General features: G+C 42.4%; 1 long non-coding RNA gene across 1 annotated transcript in view; it reads right to left on the reverse strand.

Moving 5' to 3' along the window:
* Nucleotides 1-26,882, reverse strand: part of LOC121150734 — an 84,576-nt gene that overhangs the window by 20,472 nt on the left and 37,222 nt on the right. The window contains exon 2 of the long non-coding RNA XR_005883020.1: nt 12,455-12,528. This is a non-coding gene — a long non-coding RNA (uncharacterized LOC121150734). The remainder of the gene's footprint in view (nt 1-12,454; nt 12,529-26,882) is intronic.

Consider the following 26,882-nt stretch of genomic DNA (forward strand, 5'->3'; position numbering starts at 1 on the left):
TTCAGGGACAAGCTCAGGTGTGGCCAAATCCAACAGCAATATCAACTTTCATTTCAGAGTGTTGAAAGTGTAGCCTGGTTACTGGGAGCTGTCAGAAGGGAGCGTAAATTCGGCTTCACATTGAGATGCTGGCAAACAAGAGAGCAGGGAGCTCTCCACTGAGGTCAAAGACGTGGGAGAAGTATAAATCAGGAAAGCGAAGGTTTCTCCCTGCCATCCCACTTATAGTAGTCAAAACAAACTAAGACTTGAAGACCTAGGGAAAGGATAAAAAATTTATTTGAAGTAAGAATAAATACTCAAAGAAATGAAAGGGAAAAACAGCATGGCTCTTTGCGACCAGGTTACAGAAAAAGAATACCACACACCTCAGGTGATGTCTTGGGTTCTGAGAAACCACTCTCTTATGAGACAGCACAATAATGGATTTCATCATGACAATTACAAGTTCTCAAGAAAAGGATTAGTCTGGCAAAATCAATTTAAGATTACATAAATATCCACACCACCGTTGAGAAGCATTTTTACTTGATTTGTTAATACAAACAAAATACTTAACGATATGTAGTAGTTTCATCTGAAGTTACTTGGGAAAGTAGGTTGTTGTGATATTGATTTCCCCAAGCATCCTGGATGGCTGGAGTCTTTCCGTATTCAGTTCATGGTGCTGGCATTGCAGGACATGCTAACGGCAAACATGGTATTTTCCCTGAAAACATTTGGAGTTGTTCCCTGTGTGTTTCCAACAATGCTCCAACAGCTCATATGAATCTAACAAGCATGAATTTATCTTTCTTTTATCCTATTTATATTTGTGGACTAGGCAACATCTTGAGGATAATGAGTTCCATATGTTTACTACCCACTGTATAAAGTAATGCCATCTTTTATTTATCTTCCAGCTACTTTCATAGAATTTCAATGGGTAACCCTAGGTTTTAGCATTCCAGGATTGGAGGATGTTCTCCTTGCAGTGTTGCGGATAGCCCCAACAGTCCCTTATGCAGGTGAGAAACAGGACTCCTCCCCCTGACCCACCTCTGGGTGCCCACTTCAGGAATGGGTGCTCCCTGTCTGGAACACATGCACCTTTGTGCCAGGTGCATGACTCAGTGTGCAGAACCTAGGCTGCATTTCAGCCCCAGCCTGTTCCCTCCCTACCTCCACCTTCAGCCCTTGGCCAAGTGCCCTTGCAGGTTCTAACTGGCACAATGAGAGGCAGCAGCCATAGGTCTTAACACATAGGTCCTGCAAGATTCTACACACACTGACAGTGTCCTCTGTCAGAGAACAACATCCTAGGGGATACCTGACTTCCCGTTGTTGCCTAATTTAGTGCCTACTGATGCCCTCTGGCTGATGAGCAGTCCAGACACTGCCCTCTCCTTGGCACCCTTGGGTTTCAGTAGATAATCCAGAGATGCTCATCAGAAAAAAAAAAAAGCAAAAAGCCACAGGTCCCTTAATTTGCCCTTGACTCTTTTTGCTGTCCATGCAGAGAATTACTGGGAAGTTTTTCCTGCCCATTTTCTAAGTTTGACCAATTTTACCTTCTTCAGCTCCAAAACCATCCCAAATATACCTGTCACCTTTCAGATTTCATTTAGTATTCCCTTTCCCAGAATATATTCAAATTCTAAATAATGTAAGAAATGAGATAAGGTTAATACAATGCTTTTCAAATGCTAAATTTTGTGATTTACAAAAAAAGGAATTCAGAGCTTCCTTTTAGATCCCCTCACGAAGTCGATGCTAAATGAAGAGATGAACTGCTAGAGTTAAAGTCAGCTTTCTCTTTGTTTTGTCTGTTGTGACACATAAGCAATCGCTGCTGTAAACATTTATAAAGCCTGCACTCTCTTATTCACTTGCTGAATATTGAAACTGTAGTGATGCATTGCCTTATTACATATTTCTTGTACAATAGACACCACAGTTCATTATCCAGCAAAATTTAATGTTATTGTTCAACTTGTTTACAGCCTAGTCCTTGTCTCCATATTTAAGATACATCATGTATTAACTAAAATTTCATTTACATTTTTGGGTTAAATTCTTACATATTTTTAAAAATGTATTTGAAAGGTGACTGAGAGGAAGAAATAGAGATTCTTCCATCCTCCAAATAGTAATAAAAGCCAGGAACTCCATCTGTGTTTTTCTTAGGGGTGGTAAGGACTCAATGCTTGAATAATTTTCTGCTTCCCAGGCACATTAACAGGGAGCCAGATCAAAAGCAGAGCAGCCAAGACTTGAACCAGCACTCCAATACAGGAATCCCTAGAGGAAGCTGAACCTGCTGTGCCACAGTACCTACCCCACATATGTGTCTTCCTTCTGCAATAGTAAAAGTGATTTCCTTTGAGAGAAATGTTCTATACAAACTCCAAATAACAAAACATTTTGAATCACTTTATCTTCATGAGAACTTAACTGCAATTTTAATTTGCTTAATTAAAATTGTTTTAAAATTTTATTATAACTATTTTCAACATATAAAGATAGGGTGATAGTAAAAGGAACCCATAGGAATGTGTCATTCTGATTCAGGAATTATCTTCAATTCTTAGTTTTTCCAGTATTTTTAAAGATTTATTTTTATTTTAATTCAAAAAGCAGTTATAGAGAGAAGGAGAGACAGAGAGATATTGTATCCATTGATTCCACAAGCTGGAGCTGGGCTGATCCCGAAGCCAGGAGCCAGTACTTTCCTGGTTCCAGGTCTTCTACATAGGTTCAGCGGCCCAAGGACTTGAACCATCCTCTGCTGCTTTCCGAGACCATAGCAAGCAGTTGGACCACAAGCAGAGCAGCTGGGACATGAACTGGTGCCCAAATGGGATGCTGGAGCCATAGGAAGAGGCTTAGCCTACACAGTGCCAGACCCTATTGTCTGTTTTTAACATGTTTGATTTCTGTTGTCCCTTCTGAGACTGAAATTCTCAGGTTCTCCTTTTGTAGAGCCTGCAAATTTATGTAGTTGCAACATCCCAACAGTCCCACGTATATTAAACCCATAAGATCAGTTCCCAGTCACCTTCCTACAGTGTTGGCAGCAAGTCCTGTGTTCTAAAGGGGACACCTCTCCTCCGTGAATGTCTCATATTTCTGTGTATATTGTCAGCAAAGCACTGACCTTCCCCTGTTTCTTTGAAAGGATGTTTATAGAGTGAAGAGCTTTGGAAGTTGCAGGTAGTCTGAGTTTCTTGAACAAAGGCAGACATATTTACTGACCGTTATAAAAGATTTGGGTTTCCCAAGCTCAGGTTTCCTTTCATTACTCAACCTGCTATATGAAGCATTGTCACCTGATCTTCCTGTTATTAGAACTTGAGGAACAGGTAAGAAAAACACTGGTATTCTGGCTGTTGCTAGTAAACTGTTCCTGCATCTCTGATCTGGGAACCCTCTACTAGCATCCATGAAACTATAACAGGTTAGCTTATTGGTTTGCAAGTAAGATGTCAGATCCTTTGTGTTCTTAATAGTTTGGCAATGGAGGTAACAAAGACACTCTTTTGTGTGAGAGGAGAGGTGAATGTTCACAGTGAATTCACAGGATTTAAGGAGAATTTACTGGAATCAATGGTGAGGTGAACAAATTATACGGTCAGTTAGCGAACAAATTATCCTCTACTTGATTGCCTGCTAGTGAGAAGGCACTGGGAAGATGACTGCAGGTTGAGAACCAAGAAGTAGATCCTGAGATAATTGTCTCCACAGGGCCAATTTCTAACCCCTTTTTGGGTGGGGGAAACTTCGTCATCAAATGAGGAGTCACTCTCAAATCCGTCACACTGTAATAGCCAGTGCTAACATTATTCCTAGGTGGTAGGATGTTCCACCCTTTTTTGAACACACAGACACACATCTACATTGAGTAAAAGAAGGTAAATCTGTCACAGTTCTGGGCAAAAGCAGGCCATTAGAACTCTGGCTTGTCTTAGGAAATGACGGGGTAGTACATAATGCTTATAAGGAAAAGTGGCAATAGTTGGGATTTCCTATAGCTCAAACCCTCCTGCAATCTATAGTATTAACCTCATTCATTTGGCAATGACAGAACATTTTAGAATTATTATTATCATTATTATTATTTGCAGTAGGTCCTGGCTTCTATAATGGAGCTTTGGTTTTCTTGAGAGACATTTTCCTGAAACAGAAAAACTGGTGGAAACCACAGAAGAGGAGGTACTGGCCAGAATCCAGGCTATTAATGGCCTCAGTTGGGTTTATAATGTTGGTGGAAGAGAATGTGAAAATAATCACTCCCTTTTTTTTCTCCACTCGTGACCTCAGTCCTGTAAAGGAATTTTTTTTTTTTAGATTTATTTATTTTCATTGGAAAGTCAGACATACAGAGATGAGGAGAGACAGAGAGGAAGACCCTCTGTCCACTGAGTCATTCCCCCAAGCAGCTGCAATGGAGCCAAGCCAATCAGAAGCCAGGAGCCTGGGACCTCTTCCAGCTCTCCCACATGGATACAAGGTCCAAAATCTCTCTGCCTTCTTCAACTGCCCTCCCAGGCCACAAGCAGGGAGCTGGATGGGAAGCAAGGCATCAGGGATTAGAACTGGTGCCATATGGGATCCTGATGCATACAAGGTAAGGATCCTAGCTACTAGACCACAGTACCAGGCCCTAAAGGAGAACTTAATGGAGATGGAATCAAGGTCTTTCTGGCCCATCTCAGTGTATTGGGGGATCTCAGGAAAAGAATCCAGTTTTCATAATAACACAGCATAAAGGAACCCACTGGACCTGTGGAAGAAAAAGGCAGAGATCCACCTAGGAGTATAGGCAGGATATACAGTGGGGAAAGGGATTTAGCCTGAGCTTGTGAGTGGATCATTTGGGCCAATTCACTGAACCGTTGTTGGGGCTACTATCTCTCAACCTAAGTAAGAACTGATGCTTATATTTTCCTGTCTTGTAAGTGCCAGAAAGGATTCTCTTAATTGAGAAGAATGTCATGTGAATAATGCTAATATGACTCAAACTTTTCATTAGTATCTGAGGAGTTAGGTGCCCTTGGAAGAGTAGTACAAACACAAAGTGGAGGCTTGGCCATATGAATCTTTATCTTCAGATGCCATTGGAATGATGTGCCACCAATGTGGAATTGCATTTAGGTGCAGTCACAAAAGTCTGGAACAGTTGGCGCTATAAGAGCAGCAACTGCATTTAGTTGCCAATGTGTCTTTCAGGATTTAGTGGTTGCCTTGGCCCTCTGCAGCCTCAAACCTTCCATGTACAGATGATGCCTTGGTGATTAGCAAGACAGAAGCCTTAGAGCTAATCATTCTGACTGCAGCACTGTCATAACCCTAACAAAAGGCAGGGGATTGTTGGCCAAGTAAATTTTCTTCAAGTTATGTAATTATATTCACAACATTCAATTCTGTTGGCAGACAAGGAGCTCTAACACTAAAAAGTAGGCCCATCTTGGACTCTGGCAATTAGAGTCACTATGTGCCTCACTCAACTCCTAATTTTTTTTCCCCTTCAAGCTAACCCACAAATCAGCATTCTTTGAATGGGACTCAAAATAATACAGGCTGCACTGGACGCTGCCCAGCAAGTTAACCTCTCTACTCTGGGGCTCTGAAACTCTAACGATTCTTCTGAGCTACAAGTCTCTGAAACTCTTGATTTTGTTGTTTGGAGCCTTTAGCAAAGCGAGACCACCTCTATCCAGAGACTTGTCCATTAGAATTTTGATTCATTACCTCTCCAATGTAGCTACCAGGAATATCTCCTTTTTAAGAAGCAGCTGTTAACTTATTATTTTGCTCTTGTCAAAATAAAATGTCCGGCCCATGGACCTTTGATCCTCTGTGATATCATACTCCTATTTCCGAGTGAATTGAGTTCAATGATTTAGGGAAGGGCCCAATAAAGTTTGCCAGTTAATTTAAACTGCCACATTGCAGAACACAGCAAGCTTATTATCAGGCCTTACAGAGTAATTCCTGTTGTTCATAGGAAAAACCTCCTTACTCACTACTTCAACTAAAGCAAAGTCACTGGCTTCTCAGGGCCCTCCGTTCAGAAGTTTCCCTGTATCCCAGGCCTGATTCTGTAGGCTGAGCCAAAACCTGCTTGTATTCACTGGGCTACTGTGGTTACAAAACCAAAAAATGAATGTGGTTGCTGTGCTTTGTGGGCAGAACTCAATCAAGGTTGTAGTTATTTCTCTGGTCACACAATCCTTTAAGAACTTTGTTATATATTTTACTAGCTCATACACTATTGTCAATGGCCCAGATGTTTGGTCTGTCACTTAGAAACCAGAGACTGGCAGACTAAAACATACCTGCTTAGGACTGCAGACTGTAGAAATAAATTATGGCCACTGATAGAAATGTTCAGATCAAGCTAATGCCAAAAGTTCAGGTTGCAATCAAGCTGCTTATTTAAGGCAGCACTACCTAGATTGCCACCAGTGCTGCCTGGGTCCATTCTCATCCTGGATATGGAAATGCGTCCACTATCACAGACTAGGAATAAAGTAAAGGCCTCCACATTCCTAATGCAGAGGCTACTGCTGCCGGCCAAACTTGGAACTTGCAGCCAGAATTGGCCTACTTGCCTTGCAATGAGGGAGGATGTATCACATGCATCCCATGGGCATAACCTTGTGTTACAGTCGACTTCTGCTTCTCAAGGCTTCACTGCTGCTGACACTTTTCCAGTGTCTGTACCAGTCCATCAGCCAACTCTGAAGACACTATTGTGCCACTTAAATCCCTTGCCATGCTTTTGGCTGTCCTGACATTTGCAATCTAGCTGACAAAACTGTGCTTCTTTGTTGGTCTGATCCCTGGGATTCTTGCTTCCAATTCAGTCCCCTGCTAATGGGCTTGGGAAAGCAGTGGAAGTTTCTGGGCATGGAAGAAGCTCCTGGCTCCTAAATTCAGCTCAGGCCAGTCCTGGTAGTTGTGGCTATCGGAGGAGTGAATCAGCAGTCAGAAGACCTTTTTCTGTTTCTCTTTCTGTAACAATTCCAAATAGATCTTTAAATTTATGAAATAAAAAGGTGCCTCTTATCACTAAAATCACTCAATGATGGGCTGGGAGACGAGGTACTTGATGAACCTTCCAGCTTTCTACCATCCATGAGCATCTTGGAAAGGTCCCTTCAATAATACTTCGATTCTATCTCTCTCGCCTTCTGATCTACACATTTTCTCTGTTGCTTCCTGTGTGAAAGCTACGATTAAATACACAGGAGGTTACACAGACCTATTTTGAAAATTCAGGGCTCTTTCTACACCATTCCTGGGCATGAGAGTTTTATTTTTCCTTTAACAGCAGCCCCAGGCCACTCAGGCTGGTTTCCTTATTAATGCCATGAGTAATTAACCACAATTTACTTTTTGTTTCTTCTTATTTTCTTATTTCTTCTATAAGGATCCATTTGTTAGCTTGCAAGTAGGATAAAATATCAAACTCTAGAAAACTCTTTACACTGTTCTCACACTCAAAAATATTCTGGATGTTAAAACAACAATCATAACAGAGTTCCAAAGAATCATGTTTGGTTTTTTGTTTCAGTTTTCTGTTTAGTGTTGCCCAAATTAATAGTGACAACTCTGTTGCATGCACCTATGGAGTCAGCAAGATTATACTAAGAACATTTTGACAAAATATGGAAATGAGTAGGATTCTGGCACTATTTGTTCCCCTTGTATTACCAGGCAGGGGAAGAAATTTTGTATTTTGTTTGCCAGTTGCCATCATACTTACAGAGCCCAGGGTATGATTACCTACAGGAAACTGTGCCTCTTAATGACCTTTTCTCAGTGGTGACACAACGTGTATGACAAAGAAACTAATTGCAGTAAAGATTGTATGCAGCTCAAGTCCGGGTAGCTTAATTGAAGCTAATATTGTTGCTGATAGCTATGAATATGTTTAAAGAATTTGTTGTGAAAGCTCCTCTTATGTTTACAATTGTGATTCAGCCTCCATGGCAATGAGATTACAGTTCAGGAGATTCCTGGTACTGTGGGGATAATGTTAGCTTACGCAGTGCATGTATGTGTGTGTGTGTGTGTGTGAGAGAGAGAGAGAATGAACTTCTGTTTAGAATATTTCCATACAGAAAAAAAGAGATGTTTCCTTATTTATTAACACAGATTTCTATGGTTACTATGAAACAAACCATCCAAAGATCTTGGTATCTATTAGTTGATGTGTGGCTGTTCTGACATACACTTCTTCATTACTTCACACACATGTGACAACTTTGCTGACAGGAACTTCACAAGGTTTGAAGAGAGCTTCGGAATACACTAGGAGTTACCCTGGCCAATCACTCTGCAACTAGACTGCTGACACAATCTTGCGGCCAGTGAGTGTGGGAATGCATTGATGTTGTCCACGAAAAGCCAGCAATCTAGCAGGGGGCAACCATAAATAGGCTATGTGCACACAAACTATTGGATAGGATTAGAGAGAAGGAAATGATTAATTCTGCTTGAAAAATAAAAAAAAAGAGAGTGAAAAGTGGCTTTGAGGTTCACTACTATGCTCCAGAATGTTACATGCAACCCATTTTCCATGCCTTGTCAGTCTTCTCCAGACAAGCAGAGGAAATGGTAGGCTTTGGAATCTCACAGCCCTGGCCCTGATTGAATTTCAGCTCTACTACCAACAACCACAATATTCAATGACATGGTTTAGTTCCATTGATTGGCTTCTTCATGGATACAGAGTTGGTGGCATCATTTCCTTAGGTTATGAAGTCTAAGGACATAATCAATGTAAAGTGTGCACGTTGTAAGTGCCCCATCAATGTTAGTCTCCTCTCCCCACTGTCCTTCATTCTCATCCCTGCACTTAGTGATGTGGAAAAACCAAGTTCTCTCTGCTGAGGATGATCATCTGATCATTCTTTCTGCATTTCAGAGTACTGTAGATTCTGAAAGCTAAGTAATTGAGTAAGAAATGATAAAGGAGATGTCATCAGTGGTTAGTTCTGCTGGTTGCTTCACACACCTTTATTCTCAGTAAAACCATAATGCAAGTAGTTTTTCCCTGGAGTGAAGACTTTTCCTACTATGGTGATATTTTGTATGACTTCATTTATTATATTGTGTGTATACATCTATGGGTACCCCCCAGGACCTTAAGATAGGCTTGTGTCAGCCTGGCATGTTAGCTTAGCAGCTAAAGTCCTCATCTTGAAAGTGATGAGATCCCATATGGGTGCCGGTTCTAATCCCAGCAACCTGTTTCCCATGCAGCTCCCTGTTTGTGGCCTGGGAAAGCAGTCAAGGACAGCCCAAAGTCTTGGGACCCTGCACCCACATGGGAGACCTGAAAGAGGCCTCAGGCTCCTGGCTTCGGATTGGTTCAGCTCCAACTATTGTGGCCATTTGAGGAGTGAATCAATGGGCAGAAGATCTTCTCTGTCTGTCTTCCTCTCTGTATATCTGACAGTGCAACAAAAATAAATAAATCATAAAAAAGATAGGCTTGTGACTTCTTAGCAAGACTTCAAAATTAACGTATATTGAAATCACATAAAAATAGTTGGCAAGCCAACACACAGGAAAATAAAAGCTGTGGTGAGTAAATGTATGTGACTTACTTAGATTTTGATATATCTTTCATATTTGTATACTTCTTCATTACAAATAGTTAACTGGGGGTTGGGCATTGACTAGCAGTTAAGATGCTCATTTTCCATATTATAGAGCCTAGGTTTTAGTCCTGGTCTTGGCTTCCCATGTCAGCTTCCTACAACTCAAACTATGGGAGGCAACAGTGATGGTCCAAATAATTGAGTTCCTGCCATCCACATGGGAGATCTGGATTGACTTGCTGGCTCTCAGCTTTGCGCTTTGGCCAAGCACTGGGTCACTAAGGGCATCTGAGGAGTGAGCCAACAGAAACATTCTCTCTCTTTCTCCCTCTCAAATTAATCAAACAACATTTTGTAAAAAGCAATGAATCCCAAATGCAAACTTTCTTAAAAACAGTTGGTAAGGAAAACAAATTTGTTATGTTCCCCTTTCTTTTCTATCAGCATAGCAAAGTTTTATATAGAGCTAATGATTGAAATGCTCTTTACTATTCAATTCGAATTTTAGCTGGGGGTCAGAATTCCTTTGGCCTTCTAGTAGATTAGGATGCAAGCATCCAAGTAAATGTTCTCAGAATGAGCTGTGCTTTCTTCCTATCTCAGGCAAGAGTGCACAAAAGAGACTTCCTTGCTTATTTTTTAAAAAGTCCTAATCATCCATGAAGACATCTGCTATACCCTAATGTCACTGTTTAAATGCTACTACTAGCTTCCCTGTATTGCTTCAGTTAAAGGACAAGTGATTTTAACCAAAAGCTCCAAGGATGTGGGAGGAACTTTGTTTTCCTCATGTGATAAAAAAAGGGGAGCAGTCGAGGCCAACCGCGGGCTCTGTCCCAGGAGCTCATTCAGGGAAGCAGTTCTCTCTGGTCAAAGCTCATGGAAGTGCTGCTGGTGGAGTCAAGCCTGAGGGGAGGAATGAAGAACAGGAGATAACCAAGAACTGCACACATTATTTGAGTTCAAGTCTCTCTGGTCTGAATTTGGGCATAAGATCGCCCCTAGCTTAAAAAAAAAAAAAAGCTGAGAATTGTGGTTTATAACTGAGTGGCCATATCCCAGATTATAACTTGAGGAGTTCTAATACAGAAATTGATCAGCGGATGGCTACCTAGATAGCAATCTTACTCACACTCCATTAGACAACAGTTGAAAGAGAACAACTGCTACATAATGGAAGAATAGAAACTCCCTCACTCTTTTTGAATGTCCAGTCAAGAAATATTTCTCCAACTTAAAGTTTTAACTGGGGTAGACGTTTGGTCTAGTGGTTAAGACACACCCCTGTCCCACAATATAGTATCTGAGTTTGAGTCCCAACTCTGTTCCCAAATCCAGCTGCTTGCTTGCCCTGGGAGGCAACACGGGAGAGGTAGATTGACTGCCCAGCTTTAACCAGGCCCAGCCATGACCACTGTAGGCATCTGGGGAATAAACCACCCAGATGAGTGGTTTTCAGCATCTCTCTCCCACTATCTTCCTTCTCATGTAGCAGCTTCTAGCTATGTCTTCAATAGTATCTTCATTATCTCCCCCAGCTCTACTGCAAACTCTGAAGCCAGTGGGAATCTTATCAAATATAAACCAGATGACTTCATTTCTCTACAGACTTTTCACTGGCATGAGACTCAAATCTAAACTCTACCATGGCCTTATGGTTGCCCTATCACCTTTTCCTTTTCCTCCTTCTCCACTTTCTTCTAATGTTTGCTTGTTTTTTCTGTGAATATATTGCGTTTTTTGTCATCTCATGTTTTTGCCTCTTGTTCTTCTGCTTAAACTCTGATCTTCATAATACTGCCTTCCATTTATCAGGTCCCAATCCAATTGTGACTCTCAGCAAGGATTTCCATGACCACCCAGTAATAACAGCCACACCCTCCCCAGCCACCGTGGGTGGCTGAAATTACCCAAAAGTATATCCCATACAAGACACATAAGAATCATCATTATTGGGCCCAGCGCGGTGGCACAAGTGGTTAAAGGTCCTCGCCTTGCACGCCCGGGATCCCATATGGGCGCCGGTTCTAATCCCGGCAGCCCTGCTTCCCTTCCAGCTCCCTGCCTGTGGCCTGGGAAAGCAGTAGAGGACGGCCCAAAGCCTTGGGAACCTGCACCCGCGTGGGAGACCCGGAAGAGGCTCCTGGCTTCGGATCGGCATAGTATCGGCCCGTTGCGCTCACTTGGGGAGTGAATCATCGGACGGAAGATCTTCCTCTCTGTCTCTCCTCTCTGTATATCTGCCTTTCCAATAAAAAAATAATAAAAATAAATCTTTAAAAAAAATAAAAAATAAATTAAAAAAAAGAATCATCATTATTTACTACTTGGTTTGCATGTTATGGGATCTAAGTCCCAGAGACAGGCGCATTCATTATCCTGGTGGCCACTGTAGCCAGAGCTTCTATCAGGTGGCCACAAACACATATAGGTGCACTGTGGACATCCATCAACTGCTCTGCTTGATCTTTGTGAAAGCAAAATTATCTAACATATATTAGCACAGAGGCTTATACATGATAATATATTTAAACACTGTCAGAGAATAGAACTAGCTGAAACTTCCAGGGAATCAGAGGAATAAGGAAGTGCCATTTAAGAAATCTTTCCATAAACATTCTGTGTTTACTTTTTTGCATATTAATAAAGTAAGCTTTGTAAGAAATGTAAGTATAAAGTCTCGCCACTGAAAGAACATTGTTAATATGCTAAGCATTCCTATCAACATTTATCCTATATGCATATAGATACAATTTTAAAAGACTGGTATTGCATCATACACGCATTTTAAATAGAAAACTTGCCAAGTTTCAAAGTATAAAGATGAACTTAAACTAAACTAGGTTGTGTGCTTTACTTACATGTTTTAGGTGGTAATTCCAGAAAGCACAGAATCAGGTTTGCGTTGACTCATGCAGCAGCATACCAGAGACCTCTGCAGAGTAGGACAAAGAATTCTCATGGCAAATTTCTTAGAGTTGCTTATTTTTATTTAGAGATAAATCTCCTTCCCAGCCCCAGAAAAACTGATCACTGCTTATCTTTTCATCATTTCTAGCAAAAAAACACTGAACATAATTGTAAGGAAACTACCAAGATGTGTCTCTTTACCTTTGCCACAAACTTGCACATAATTCAGACTCTACTGGGGGACCTAGATGGTTATGGCTAGCCTATCAAAGTGTCAGGGGTGCTGCTGGCTTTCTGGGCTGTGAAGAAAAACAACTCTATCTGGAAATCTGGGACATAAATGTCTATGAGTACACAAGTGACATTTATAGATCCCAATATACCCATCCACTCATGAATAGATACGGCTGGCACCAAGTCACCAAGCATAAAAATATTGTGGGTGTTTATAACTTTTTTAAAAAGGCATTATTTGCATTTAAATCTAATTTCCAAAATAGTCTATGTAAAGAGTTGGGAATACAGGCTAAGAACTGAAGGGGAGGAAAAAGTGAAACATGTGCATATAAACATCACAGTCTATGTGCCTGGCATTTCATACTCTGAAGGAAGACTCACATTGTGCTTCCAGGTTTTTTTTTTTTAATGTTTATTTCTTTTCACCTACTTAAAAAACAGAGTGAGAAAGAAAAGAAAAGATATATATGGAGAACAAGAAAGCTCTTCTATTTGCTGATTCACTCCCTGAGTGTCTGCAAATATAGGGCTAGGCCAGGTTGAAGTCAGGAGCCAGGAACTCCACACAGGTTTGCAATGAGAACAGCAGAAAGCTAAGCCATTGAAGCACCATCTGCTGCCTCCCAGGACACATTGGCAGGAAACTGAACTGGAGGCAGAGTAGCTGGGACTCAAACTGCATACTCCAATATGGTTAGTGGGCACCCTAGGAAGCAACTGAATGTGCAATGCCTGCCAAGTTACTGCCTAGCTCCTTGAGTTTGGCTCAGTTACTAAGCCTGAACCTTCCTTTCTTCACCACCAAAATAAGGTAAGATAAAAAAGAAGAAAAAAATACCCTGTCAACAGTTTATCCAATTAGCCCACTCAAGCAGTGTAAGATATCCCATCCAGTCCCAGCAGTCTACAATTCTTACTGTTGAAAAATACATTGTGGAACTTTATACACTTGACTATATGGGTCATTGTATTTTGCTTCTTTGAAGGACACTGGCAGCTGTTTTTGCTAAATGTTTTGTTTGCTTAAAATTTCTTGTTTGGTATTCACCAACATGCCTAACGTTTCTTATTTCTGTCAGTTGTCCCCTGAAAGCTTCTGATACTGGCTGAAGGTTTGGTAGAGCCAAAACCCTGTGTGAGTGGGTTACCTGTAGGTGGAGACTGTTCATACAAGGAGGCGGTAGCCTGCTTCGAGAAAGCTGTGGTCATGAACACAGCCATCTCTGAGCTCTGGCAGGTGGACCGGGAACTGAGTGGGAAGCTAGAAGCCTGTTGTTGGGATTTTCAGGAGAGAAAGGTATTCAGCATGACTGATTGTTCATGTGAGAAAATAAAATTATGCCAAAGTCTTCTTGAACTCGTGGAAGGCAAAGGCTCCACCACCATTTACAAAACTTTCAAACTTTCATGAAAGGAACTGCTACCTGAAAATTGCCTGCTGTTTTGAACAAAGGCTTAGAGAATGAAAAGAAAATAAATTAACATCCAGTGGACTAGAATAAAGGCCATCCACACAGCTGTCATTGCCGTACGGCCAGAACTTTCTGGATGGGAGGAAACAAATTCGTGGAGATGCCCATTGCAGTCATCAGGAATCCTGTGCCAAGGCACTGCGATACTTCTGAAACCTAGAGTTGAATCAACAGTCCTTCCGGTTACTGACCACACTTTAGAATTTCCACCCTTATGAGCTAGGGTAAGGTTAATAATTTAAAATTTCTGCACATTCTTCATATTTCCCATTTGAAAGCAGAATTTACCTGTTCTACAACTGCTGATCTGTGAGATCACCATTTATATGAATTTCAAGGAGCTTTTGGAGTTAGATTATGAAAATATTCTCACCTATCCCAACCTACCTATCTGATCAATATTTCTCAATTTCCAAATTATTGATATTTGGGATCAAATCATTCTTTGTGGTGAAACTGTTTCCTGCATCATAGGATTCTCAGCAACATCCCTTCCTCTCCTCTCTTCTCCTCTCCTCCCTCCCCTCCCCTCCCCTCTCCTCCTCCTACCTCCATGTGACAACCTACAATGTTTCCAGGCACTGCCAAATGATTCAGGGGTGGGGGATGCCAGGGACAGCCATTCAGAATTCACTGTTTTAAGCTAGGGTGAGGACTTTCATCAAGGGCCAAAAGAAGGCTAAAGGGGGAAGGCGTTGGTGAGGATTTTTCCAGAATTCAGATATTTCTTCTCCAAGTTATTGTAATTTATGGACATACTCAAAGATGCTTTTAAGTGTTTGTAAGAAATTACTCTTATTCCAAGGAAAGTTAATATTATACATATTATTTTAGACTGCAACTTACAATTGCTTTTGTATAGAATGTCTTGATAGATTCAAATCTTTGTCTTAAACAATACTATTGATCCATTCATTATTTTCCTAACTTATCTCACTACCAGTCTTCCACTTGTGATAGCATCAAGTAATGTTTAACTTTCTTTCCACAAATTCTGTAAACCATTTTGATGTACCTTTGAAAAAAGCATCTTACTGAGATTTTTTTCCTGAAAAAATTTTTTACAAGATCTTATTTATTTAAAAAGCAGACCTAAAGAGATAGGAGATCTTCCATCTGCTGTTTTGCCCCCCGCAATGGCCACCATGGCCAGGACTGAGTCAGGCTGAAGAGCTTCTTCTGAATCTCTCATGTGGGTGCAGAGACCCAAGAACGTGGGTCATTCCTGTGCTGCTTTCCCAGGAGCATGGGTAGGGAGCTAGATCAGGAGCAGAGCAGCCAGGAATAGAATCCATGTCCAGATGGAATACTGGCATTGTAGGTGACAGTTTAATCTGTTACACCAAAATGCCAGTCCCAAACTGCAATTCATAAATTAAAGAACTCATTTTATCTACCGGTTACTGAAGCAAGTATTTTTAACTGGAAGGAACAGTTACCTAGCTGCTTTATACCTCATGTTGTCACACAGGTTTTCAGTATTTTCCTATTGGGAAAATTGTAGTTTGCATACAATGCTGACCTTACAAAATAATTTTCTAATTAAGTCTCACATGGTAAGAATGACTAGTAACTAAAATCTCTTAATATGTAGCTCAGACCCTCCCTTATCACTCTCACTCATCATGACTTCATATCATGACTTCTGTCTTGGCCCCAGAGAACAGAAAAACATTTCAAATGGTGGAGCGCTTTAGGTTTCCCATTCTACAGTTTGTTTCAACCATTGTTTATTGAACACTGTGGGCCAGGACTTGGGCTGATTTTAAGCTGATTTTTGTTTTAGCATTAAAATCCTAAGTATTTGTTTAAAAACCATGCTTTTCTTTATCCTTTAAATTACTTTGATGTCAATGAGTATTAATTACAGCAATAGATGGTTTCTTCATCTGTACATGCAGGACAGAAAACAGGAGGTAGAGAGGGCAGTTACAAAGAGCAAGATGGATTTCTCTAAGTTAAACATTTAGCTTATTTTATTTATTTATTTATTTTTAAAGATTTATTTATTTTTATTAGAAAGGCAGATCTACAGAGAGGAGGAGAGACAGGAAAATCCACCATCCATTGATTCACACCCCTTCCCCCCACCAAGCGGCTGCAATGGCTGGAGCTGAGCCAATCTGAAGCCAGGAGCCTAGTCTCCCATGTCGGTATAGCATCCCAAGGTCCTAGGCCATTCTTGACTGCTTTACCAGGCCACAAGTAGGGAGCTGGATGGGAAGCGGGGCCACTGGGATTAGAACTGGTGCTCATATGGGATCAAGGAGAGGGCTTTAGCCACTAGGCTACTGCTCAGGCCCTTTATTTTTAATGTTATTTACATATTTGAGAAGGATGTATGCCGATGTGGGCCACTGATTAGGTCAGATTATGGAGGAAGGATGGTGGGATATGTGTTTTCAATTTTTTTTCTTTTTCTCCTGTATCTGTGGGACAGGGGAGAGGATGAAGGAAAGGGGGCTGCTCCTTGCTGCCAAACTACATCAGCACCTGGAGGTGAAGGATCGTCATCTGATGACATCTTAGAGACCCTGATGTGTGAAAGGATGTTTTGAGGATGTTACTGTAGTGGTTTTCATAGTTCTGGGATGTTGCTGGTTTCATTTCTCCAGAGTTGAGAAAAACTTTCTGAGATCTATTGGTTGACAAAGTCCACTTTAATGCATCCACACTAAGACACTTGCTGCCAAAGCTTGGTCAGGAGATTTGTTCAACTTGTTCTGCTTTCTAGCTCAGACTGCACTCAGACCCAGCCTATAGGTATATCAACAGGTACTTTAGCCTGGCCTGGCCTGTCCCCAGCCTTGGCTCTTCAGCTCACCAGCAGGAGCTGTAGCCTAACAGGGAATTTCTCCCAAGTCCCCCTATCAGACCAGCTCCCAGCTATGGATCTCTTGCATGCTGCTAGGTACTTGGAATAGCCTGACATGGTCCACCTCCAGTCCTGGCATTCAGCATCAGGTATTTAGATCCTGCCGACTGGCCCATACTCATTCCAACTCTCACTGATGGGTGCTATAGCCCACCCACAATCTGGCCCACTTCCAGACCCAGTTCTCATGTGGACCAGCAGGTGCTGTAACCTAGCCCAAACTCATCCATCACCCACTCTGGCTCTTGCAAGTGCCAGAAAATACTTAGTCCAACCTGGCCCACCTACAGACTCAACCCACATGCATACTGAGAGGGTGCTGCAACCATGTTCAACTTGGTCTACATCCAGCCCCAGCTCTTGTGCTTACCAGTGGGTACTGCCAGCTAGCAAGGGAGTCCCCTTAGTTCCCCTACCAAGTCTGACCCAGTGCTGAGGGTGTTGTGGCCTTGCTCTACCAATCTGCCCCCAGCCCTGGTTTTTATTTCAACCAGCAGGTACAGTAGCTTAGCCCAGCATGGCCCACACCCCATCTTGGTTCCCATGTATGCCATTGGGTGCTATGGCTTGGCCCAGCCCAGTTTGCCCCTGTGAGCCAGCCCACAACATGCTATTGAGTGGTACAGCTTTGCCTGGCCAGCCCACCCTTAGCCCAGCTCTTGTGCTCACCAGTGGGAGCTGCAACCTAGTAGGGAAGTTTCCCAAGTTCTTCCACCATGCCCACTTCTACATCCAGATCTCATAAATACCAGTGAGTGCTAGGTCCCTGCCCAGCATAGTCTGCTCCTAGCCCTACTCTGCATGTGCTGGGACTCCATTATGGTCCACCTCCAGACCTGATCCTCAGGTATGCTCTCTAGTGCTGTAGCCTGGGTTGGTCAGGCCTGCTCCCAGCCCCAGTTCCCAACCTATGTTGATTTCTATGGTCATGCCTAGCTTGGCTCATCACCACCCCCAGTTCTTACACAAACCAGTGGGTTCTTCAGACCCACAGGAGTAAGCCCACAAATCCTTTACAGAATGTGCCACCAGATGCAGTTCTCTCACTTTCCAGTTGATGTCATGGCCTAGCCTTGTGTGGCCCATTTTTTTGCCCCAACACTCACTGGTGTACACAGTGACCTAGCCCAGCCAGGTGGGCCTGCCAGTCCTAGCTTTGTGTGTGCTGGGGGATAGTGGATGATGCCACCAAGTCCAGCCCAGGTCTCCCACGTGCACAAGTGCATTGGTCTGAACCATATATGCCCTTTGATTTCCCCTCTCTAAATTACCAGGTTTCAGCTGCCTTGTTTAACTGTGAGTGTAGTGGCCCTGTCGAAGGAAGTCCACAGAAGTCATTTCACACCTGTAAAGTACTCCTGTGGCCCCAACTCCCACACATTTCCTGGCCCTCTTCCCTGAGCAAATCACAGCACTACCTCCCCCTGCCAGAGCAGGCCCCAGCCTTGTCTTCTTGCCAGACATCTAGCTTCAAATACGTGATGAGATCTATTTCCTATTGCTTTACTACTTGGCATCAAGTAACCAAAAACAAAACAAAAACCCATCAGCTCCTGGTCTTACCTGTCATTTTTTTTTAACCTGGATCAACAGTAGACCTATGGTATCATAGGAAAACTCATGATAATTTCAGTAAAATTTTGGACAAAATACTTTCTGCTCTATTAAGTGTTAGTTGTATTTTTCCATATTTGCTACTGATTTATTAGTAATACGTTACATGTGAGTAGAAATGGCATTCACATTTCCAGTGCACTTAAAAATGTTAATTTAGCTCTTACTTGCTGTTATCTTTTATGTTATGTATAAGGCAGCTAATCCAGTGTTGATTTTCTTAGCTGGTTAGGGTTTATGCAAAATCATCCCACTGATACAAGACAGGTGTTCATAGCTCCTTATGCACCAGGGAACGACACTGGAAGCTTTCCATGAGTAGGTGTCTGTGACCTGTAGCAGGCAGGACAGATGGAAAACATGCCTTCCTGTCAGCGTCCCTTAGCAAGTGATGTCCCCAGACTCACCCATCTCCTCTTAGCACTGTACCCGCCACATGCCAACCATGTTCCCCACCCCAATACACCTAAGAGGCCTGTCCGACAAGAGTCAGATCTAGGTCTCTTCTTAATAGGGAGGGTGTGAGGCAACATGAGTGCCTTCTCACTTTCCCGCAGTGCAGCCTGCACCAGCCTGATTGCCACCTTGTCACTTCGCACACCTCCAGCTGCTCAGAGTGACACCTAGCTTTGAGCTTGGAAAATTACTTCCCAAAGGTTTCGCGTCCCAACTCCACATGTCACAGGAAATAACACATTTGTTGCCTTTAATAAATAGATCTTTTTTAAAAAAAACCACTCTTTCCTATACTCTTCCTCTCATATCTTCTTTCTGTTGCTTTCATTCTTATTTCTTAGTTACTTGTTCTTCAAGGTGAAGGATGAAACAGGTGGAAAATCCAACTAGAAGATATTCAGGAAGGAAAGGTTAGAAGAATCGAGGACTAGGGAATATTTATCTGTCTGGCCTTGGAGCAGGGCTGGCACTGCACCCACAGGCATTCTTTGGTTGGTATGAGAATATGCAGCAGCAATCAAGTAGCCAACAAGTGGTCAGAGTCTTAGCAGAGTGTTTCTTGGTTTGGTGGCCAGCATCCCTGCCTTCCTATCAGTTCTAGTACCTTCCTTTGGAGGTTGCCCAGAAAGTTGAAGAAGCACACAAATTGAGCTGAACTGTTTCTCCTCAAAACTCATGTTAAAATCTTAACTTCTATTATCTCCACCTGTGATCTCATTTGCCAAAAGGGCTGCAGGCATAGTGAGTTGAGTTCAAGTTAGAGTAAGATGGGCCTGCAACCCAGTATGATTGTTGTCCTTTTGCATAGGGGAGATTTGAAGATAGTCACATATACAAAAAGAATTAATGCCTTCTGAAGACCAAAGTGATGCTGCCATAAGCCAAGAAGCCACCAGAATCGCAGAAAGGCCTGGACCAACCCTTCTCTAGTGCCTTTAGATGAGGCATGACCCTGTAGGACACTAGATTTCTGTTGCTTAAGCACTCTGTCTTTTGCTATGGCAGCCCTAAAAAACTAACTTAAAAAACGTGTCAAGGATGGTCCTGTGAGTTGAACCTTCCAATGGGTGCTAGCTTGGCAGCACAGTGCAACCCAAATACACAGAATGTGCTTGCAGATTTTTTTAAAGAACCTGTGTATGTTAATGACAGACAAGTACATAAATAGAAGTACATGGAAATAATGTTTGAGTGATTCCATGAAAGTATAAGGATATGTTTTGGAGGTCATGGAAAAAAACTATTTGGCAAAAATTTTATTAAACCCATGTGTAGTTTTTTCTTAATCTTTATTTTCCACAATTAAAAAAAATCCCCCACCTCCTGTGATGATTGCTGAACTTATTTGCTATGGGATTTATATTAAATGACAAAGGCTTGTGGTCACTACAGGGCTTCTTTCATGTCAAAGTAAGTATATCTCCAGATACCAGGGCAACTATATCTCTAATTCAGCTCAGCCAACATTTATTAACCTAAGTGCCAAGAATTCTAAGCAATGGTAATAGGAGAAAAAGCTTCTACACAATTCCTGCCCTTAAGTAGCTTGTTGCATAGTAACTACTAAGGAAGGTGGAATTCTGAAAGACTTTCAATGTATTAACCTATAGAAGAATCTATCCATTTACACCCTGGGCTATATTCAAGACCTCTTTAGTTACAGATGACAGCAATACAATGGAAGCTGGCTAAAAACAATCACACAAATGAAACTCTGAATGACGTGAGGATGAAAATATGACATTAGTTAGGGTTTTATGGTCCTCCAGAGAAACAGAACAAACAGAAGACGGACAAGGAAGGAGAGAGGGAGGAAAGGAGGAAAGGAAGAAAAGAAGGGATGGAGGGAGGGAGGGAGGAAAGGAAAGAACGAAGGACGGAAGGAGAACAGAAAGGGAGGGATGAGACAGAAAAAGAGAATAAGGGCGATGGAGGGAGAGGAAGAAGGGGAGAGAAAAGGAGATGAGTGGAGGTGGAGAGAAAGGAGGGAAGGAGTCAGGGAGAAATGGAAGGAGGAAGCAGGCAGAGCAACCGAGACTTATTTTAGGGGATTTGCTCACTTGGCTGGGAGAGCAGTTTGTTGGGCAGGCTGGCCATTCAGGTAAGAGTGGATGTCAGTCTTCAGTCAAATTCTGCAGGGGTAATACTGCTGGCAGGGCTGCCCTTGCACAGGAGGAAACTCCTTCAGCTTCAGGCAACCACTCACTGTGCACTTACAGCCTTTTACCCACTGGATGAAGCCCACCTGCCTCACAGAGAATCTGCTTTACTCAAGGTTAATTGATTTAAATGTTTTAATCTTTAAAACAAATGAACAAACACAAAACTTTCATAACAATGTGTGAGACTGGTGTTTGACCAAGCGGTACGGCATCACCACCTATGCAGGCTGATGCATACAAGAGAATCCAGGGTCCACCCTAAAGTTATCATGGATCCACCTGCCCTCCTCTTTTTCCCCTGCTTCTTCCTTGGTGGAAGCTCTGACTAATCTGCCATCTACTGCATATCCACGCCTGAACCGTCACTACATCCAAGGGAACACTCGCTGGCTAGAGCAGAAAATGGGGAGAGGCTTCTCTTAGGTTACTGAAGATGGGAGTAGACAGGCAATAGAAGGGTCCCATCAACCTGAAGTTGGGCATGAGGGAGGGCAGTTTTGAAGGCATCAAAGACATTTTGTGCAAAAGCTCTCTTTGGTAACACCAGGTGGAAAGGAGAAGGGAGAAAGGGAAGATGGGCGAGATGTAATGTTCTTGCTGGAATGCTTTGCATTCTCTTGATGCTAGAGTTGGGTAGGGATTTCAGTGGCCACAAGAGACCATGTGAAACTGATGGGTTTGTCTCCATTAGCTTCATTTAAATCACCTCTGAATTTTCCTAAAAGGAAACTAAGTTTTTTCTTATTGATTCGAAGTCAGTCATTCTCTGTTCTGAGTTCATAATTGCTTTTAATTACAAATGCATGACATTTAAAATTATTTAAATACAAATATTTTTACACCAAGGGGTGTGGAACGTGGGGTGTGGGATGTGCGGATGGAAGCAATGAATTTTTTTCCTGTGCACAAACCCTGCTGGAAAAAAATTTTTCCTTAGTCATCGTTCTGAAAATCATTCCTCTTGGCGAAGCTTGTTATTTAAAATTAAGTAGAATTGGCATTTGGAGATCCTTTTTTAATAAATCAGCAGTATTGCTTTCAGTGATTACATAATGATAACAAATGGGTCAAGGCCCCCATCACCTTGGGCACTTCATCATCAGTATTTGTGAGGCCACTGTCCCTCTGTCACTCCCCCGTTCACATTCTCTTTCCAGCGCATGGAAACCTCTCCTCTCCCCATGCTGGAAGCTCCCTGTGGACTTCCATCCTCCTCCCGTGCAATGTTCCAGTGTGTGTGGAATGTGCCAGTGTGTGTGGAACTGTACCAAGCACTGATGTCTGGGCGGCTCCCACGTCCAGGAGGGTAGGCAGTGTTGAGATCACTGTGTAAATTCTTGGAGAACAAAGCTCCTTCAGGACAAAATCCACAGCGTTTATAATGACAGCTTCACTAATTTCTAGATGCATGGCTGTCAGTGTTGGCAGCTGCATATGACAGAAAGCTTTATGCAGCTAACATAAGTCAAATGTTGGAAATGAACTCTAGGCCCAAAGCTGAAGTAGGCTTTCTGTGCCCTCAATCTTCACCTGCATTTATAAACAACTTTCCTAGTCATCCATCACATTTTTAATTTCAAGCTTCCCCTATCCTTTGTGTTTCTTTCATTTGACACACACACACACACACACAAAAAGACTCCATGGCTAATGCTTTAATTAACTGATTAGGATCTGGAATGCTTTCCCTCTGTTATAAAATGAAGGCCTGTGTCACACCTGCGAAGAATATGCAGATGGGGATGGCCCTTCTGTCTATATGTCAGTGTCACTTGTCTTCTTTATGCCTTTAGTCTTTCCTAGAGAGTGGGGAAAGGGCACATAAAAGGCTACTCTGAAAAGCAACCCTAACAGCACAATGATTTGATTTTTTTTTTTTTGCAGGTGACTGGAAGGGAACAAACGGCAAAGGTAGTATGGTCTTTCCCCTGCCCTGTGCACTGGCCTCTGGGACCTGAAGATCCCTTTCTCCAGGGAAAACAAGTTCAGCTTTGCCTTTCTCCAGGCACTGCAGACAGTCTTTTCCCTTGACTTCTGTTCTTTCTACCACTGGTTCCATCCTTCCCTTAACTTCCACCCAATCCTTTCCATTCAAATGTTTAAACAAAAAACAAACTGTGCCAACCCAGCTCAGCTTGGCTACAAACTTATACGCCTGGTTGCTGGTCTGAACACAACCCAGAAGATAAGTGAACGTTATTTCCATTTTACATGTGAGATTCATACCTTCAAGGTTATGGTACCAAAGGACAAAGTCAAAAATCTTGGGTCTCCTCAGCTCAAAAGCCCATGACCACTACATCAGCCTGTCTCCAGGGGTGTTGGTGTGGCATCTGAAGTTTAACTAAAACATCAGTAACACTGCTGCTCTACTCTCTTCCTGTATGCTGACATCTTGGATCACTCTGTCATGCCTCTTAACTTAGTTCTGCCTCCACAAGAATGTCCCTTAGACACTGTAATCCATGTCATCCAAATGGAAAGTACAAGAGCTTCAATATGCCCACTTTTCATTACTCAATAAGGTTACCTGGTTGCTTGCACTAGACATTTGAGACCCTTCACATTTCCCTTTTTTGTACCCTCCCTTATCACTGGTCACAGATTCCTCCACATTCTCCCATAAATACATGCATAGATAAACACACACACGTACTGCTGACTACCTTTGAACTTGCATTTTTTCATTTTGAAAGAGTCTTAATTCTTTCATTGAAAACTTCACATTGCCATCAAACTATTTTTTTTCATAAACATACAATTATGTCACTTCTTGCTTACAAATTCAGAGACCAGGATTCCTTAGCAGAGCACAGATGACCCTCCCAACAGCTGTCCCCCTCCCCATCTCACAATTCCCTGCTGCCAGGATTTGAGAGCGCCACATATTTCCTGCATTAGAAAGTGAACTCCTAGGACAACTTTGTTGAAAAGTGGTACCTTGAAGGCATGATTATATCAAGGGATGTTCCTCAGGAATAATGATGCTGTGATCATGGCAATGGTCACTTGCTCCTTTTCTCTTTCATGACCATGTAACACTCTCTTGCCCTTTACCCTCTTCCACTGTAGGGCATAGCAGCAAGAGGGTCCTGCCAGATGTGGGTCTTTCAAACTTAGTCTTCCCAACCTCTAGAAATAATCTGTTCTTTAAAATTACAGTCTCAGTGGCCAGCACTGTAGCATAGTGAATTAAGCTATCATTCAAAATGATCCCAAGCCTTTTACATGCTGGTTCAACACCTAGCTGCTCCTTTCTGGTCCAGCTTTCTGCTAATATGCCTGGGAAAGCAACAGAGAATGGCCAAAGTACTATGCAAAAAACTCTTGGCTTCTGTCTTCAGCTTGCCTGGACGTCTGAATGCGATGGGGTGGGAGGCAGGGGAGTGCTTCCATCATATGGTTCACCCTCCAAGCCAGGCTAAGACACCTGCCATGACCCTGCCTCCCTGACCGGCTCCCAACCTATTAGATTGCCTTCACAGCTGCTACAATTTATATTTTGTTCCATGTGGCCATATTCTATTAACACCAAGCTCAAGTATTATTATGGCTATGAAACTCCTTCTGATTTCTCTGGAAATTTTAGTTTCTCTGTATTTCCACAGCCCTTAATACATACCTTGATTATAAGAACACAGACCTTGTACTTGAAGTGTCTGTTGATAGTGTACCTCTCGTTCCCACTAGAGTGAGAACTCCTTATGCGCAAAGATTTAGTATCATCTGTACTTGAAGCTCAGACATCTTGTACTGGTTCTCGCATGCCACCGAGTCTCAACAAATATTGTTGGGTTGAATTCAACTAGAGTGGATCTGCGGAACAGGAGTTTCTAGTCTTGTGCCTGTGATTTAAATATCTACTCACCAAGACACTGAGGGCTGAGCAAAATAGGGATGATTTAAAGACATTTAACTTCCTTTGTCCTCTTGTTTTAAATTCCCAGTGACTTCCTACATTTTTGCTCCATCCCTTTCCCAAATCAGGAAGGCACTAGAATTATCACTTGTATTTCAAACCATTTTACTTTAAAAACTTTTAAAATGCATTTTACTTCAAAAATTGCTACTGCGGGTGGGTGTCATGGTGCAGCACATTGGGGGCCACTTGGCATACTCACATCCCACATCACGGTGCCAGGCTGAGTAGTGCTTTCCCAACTACTAGCTATTAATCCCAGGCAAAAACTCAACTAATCTGACATTATGTCCTCATTTCTTACAGAGTGCTACAATATTTGCCTCTTTGGGTTGCTGTAGGGATTCAAAAAAGAATTCCAAGTAAGTATTAGTATAGTCCCTGGTATGGTAATGGGACAACTATTATTTAAAATTGACATATTTCTACTGATATTACTAATGTTCCTCATGTACTTTACTTTAAAAATTGCTCCTGGGGGCCACTGTGTGGTGCAACAAGCTGGGGACCACTTGGCATACCGACATCCCATGACATGGTGCCAGACTGAGTCATGGTTACTCCACTATCAATTCACTTCCTTGTTAATGCTCCTAAGAAGCATCAGGTAACAGATCAAGTACTGAAAACTGAAGTCCTTGACACTCACATGGGAGACGAAGATGAAATTCCTGGGCTTACTAGGGGTTTAAGAAGTATCAAGACCCAGGATCCTAGACACGTGTACTGAAAAACACATGCATGCTGATTGTACATTTGACTGCTCCACTCTGTTCCCACTCACTACAAATGTGCCTGGGAAAGCAATGGATGGCGGTCCATGTAACTGTGGGAAAAGATCCTGGCTCCTATCTTCAGCCTGGCTGGACACCTGCTGGTGTGTTTCTGTGTGTGTGGTGGGGAGGGGCTTGGTTCTTCTAGTCCCATGAACCTTAACTGTGTTTAAGAATTGCATTGAAATTATTGGAAGCTTTAAAAAGTACCAAGACCTGGGTCCAGTGCAATAGCATAGCAGCTAAAATCCTCATCTTGAATGTACTGGGATCCCATATTGATGCCAATTCTAATCCCAGCAGCCCCGCTTCCCATCCAGCTTCCTGCCTGTGGCTTGGGAAGGCAGTCAAGGATGGTCCAAAGCCTTGGAATCCTGTACCCACATGGGAGACCAGAAAGAACTCCTGGCTCTGGCTTCAGACTGGCGCAGCTCTAGCCGTTGCAGCTGCTTGGGGGAGTAAACCATCAGACAGAAGACCTTCCTTTCTGTCTCTCCCCATCTCTGTATATCTGCATTTCCAATAAAAATAAATAAATGTTAGAAAAAAAAATACCAAGACCCGGCCCCTGCACAACTACAGATGTACTGCTGGAACCCAAGGTCCTTTTCTTCTTTTTAAAAAAGCTTCCCAAGTGATTCTAATGCACAGACAAGATTGGGAACTGCTGTCAGTCCCTAAATCACACCAACCCAGGGAGGCAGAGAGTATCCCACTACAATCATGCACTTTAGAATGGGGGAGAAACACAAAGCCCAAAGTGATCCTACCCTTGTGCTGTCAAACCAATTTTTCCTTATAGTTGAAATATCCATAAAATTTACCATCTTGACCTATTTTCAAGTGCACAGGTGAGTACAACCATCACCAA

Source organism: Ochotona curzoniae, unplaced genomic scaffold (assembly GCF_017591425.1).
Source record: "Ochotona curzoniae isolate NIBS_2020 unplaced genomic scaffold, NIBS_Ocur_1.0 contig_2210, whole genome shotgun sequence".
In the NCBI taxonomy this organism is placed as follows: Eukaryota; Metazoa; Chordata; class Mammalia; order Lagomorpha; family Ochotonidae; genus Ochotona; species Ochotona curzoniae.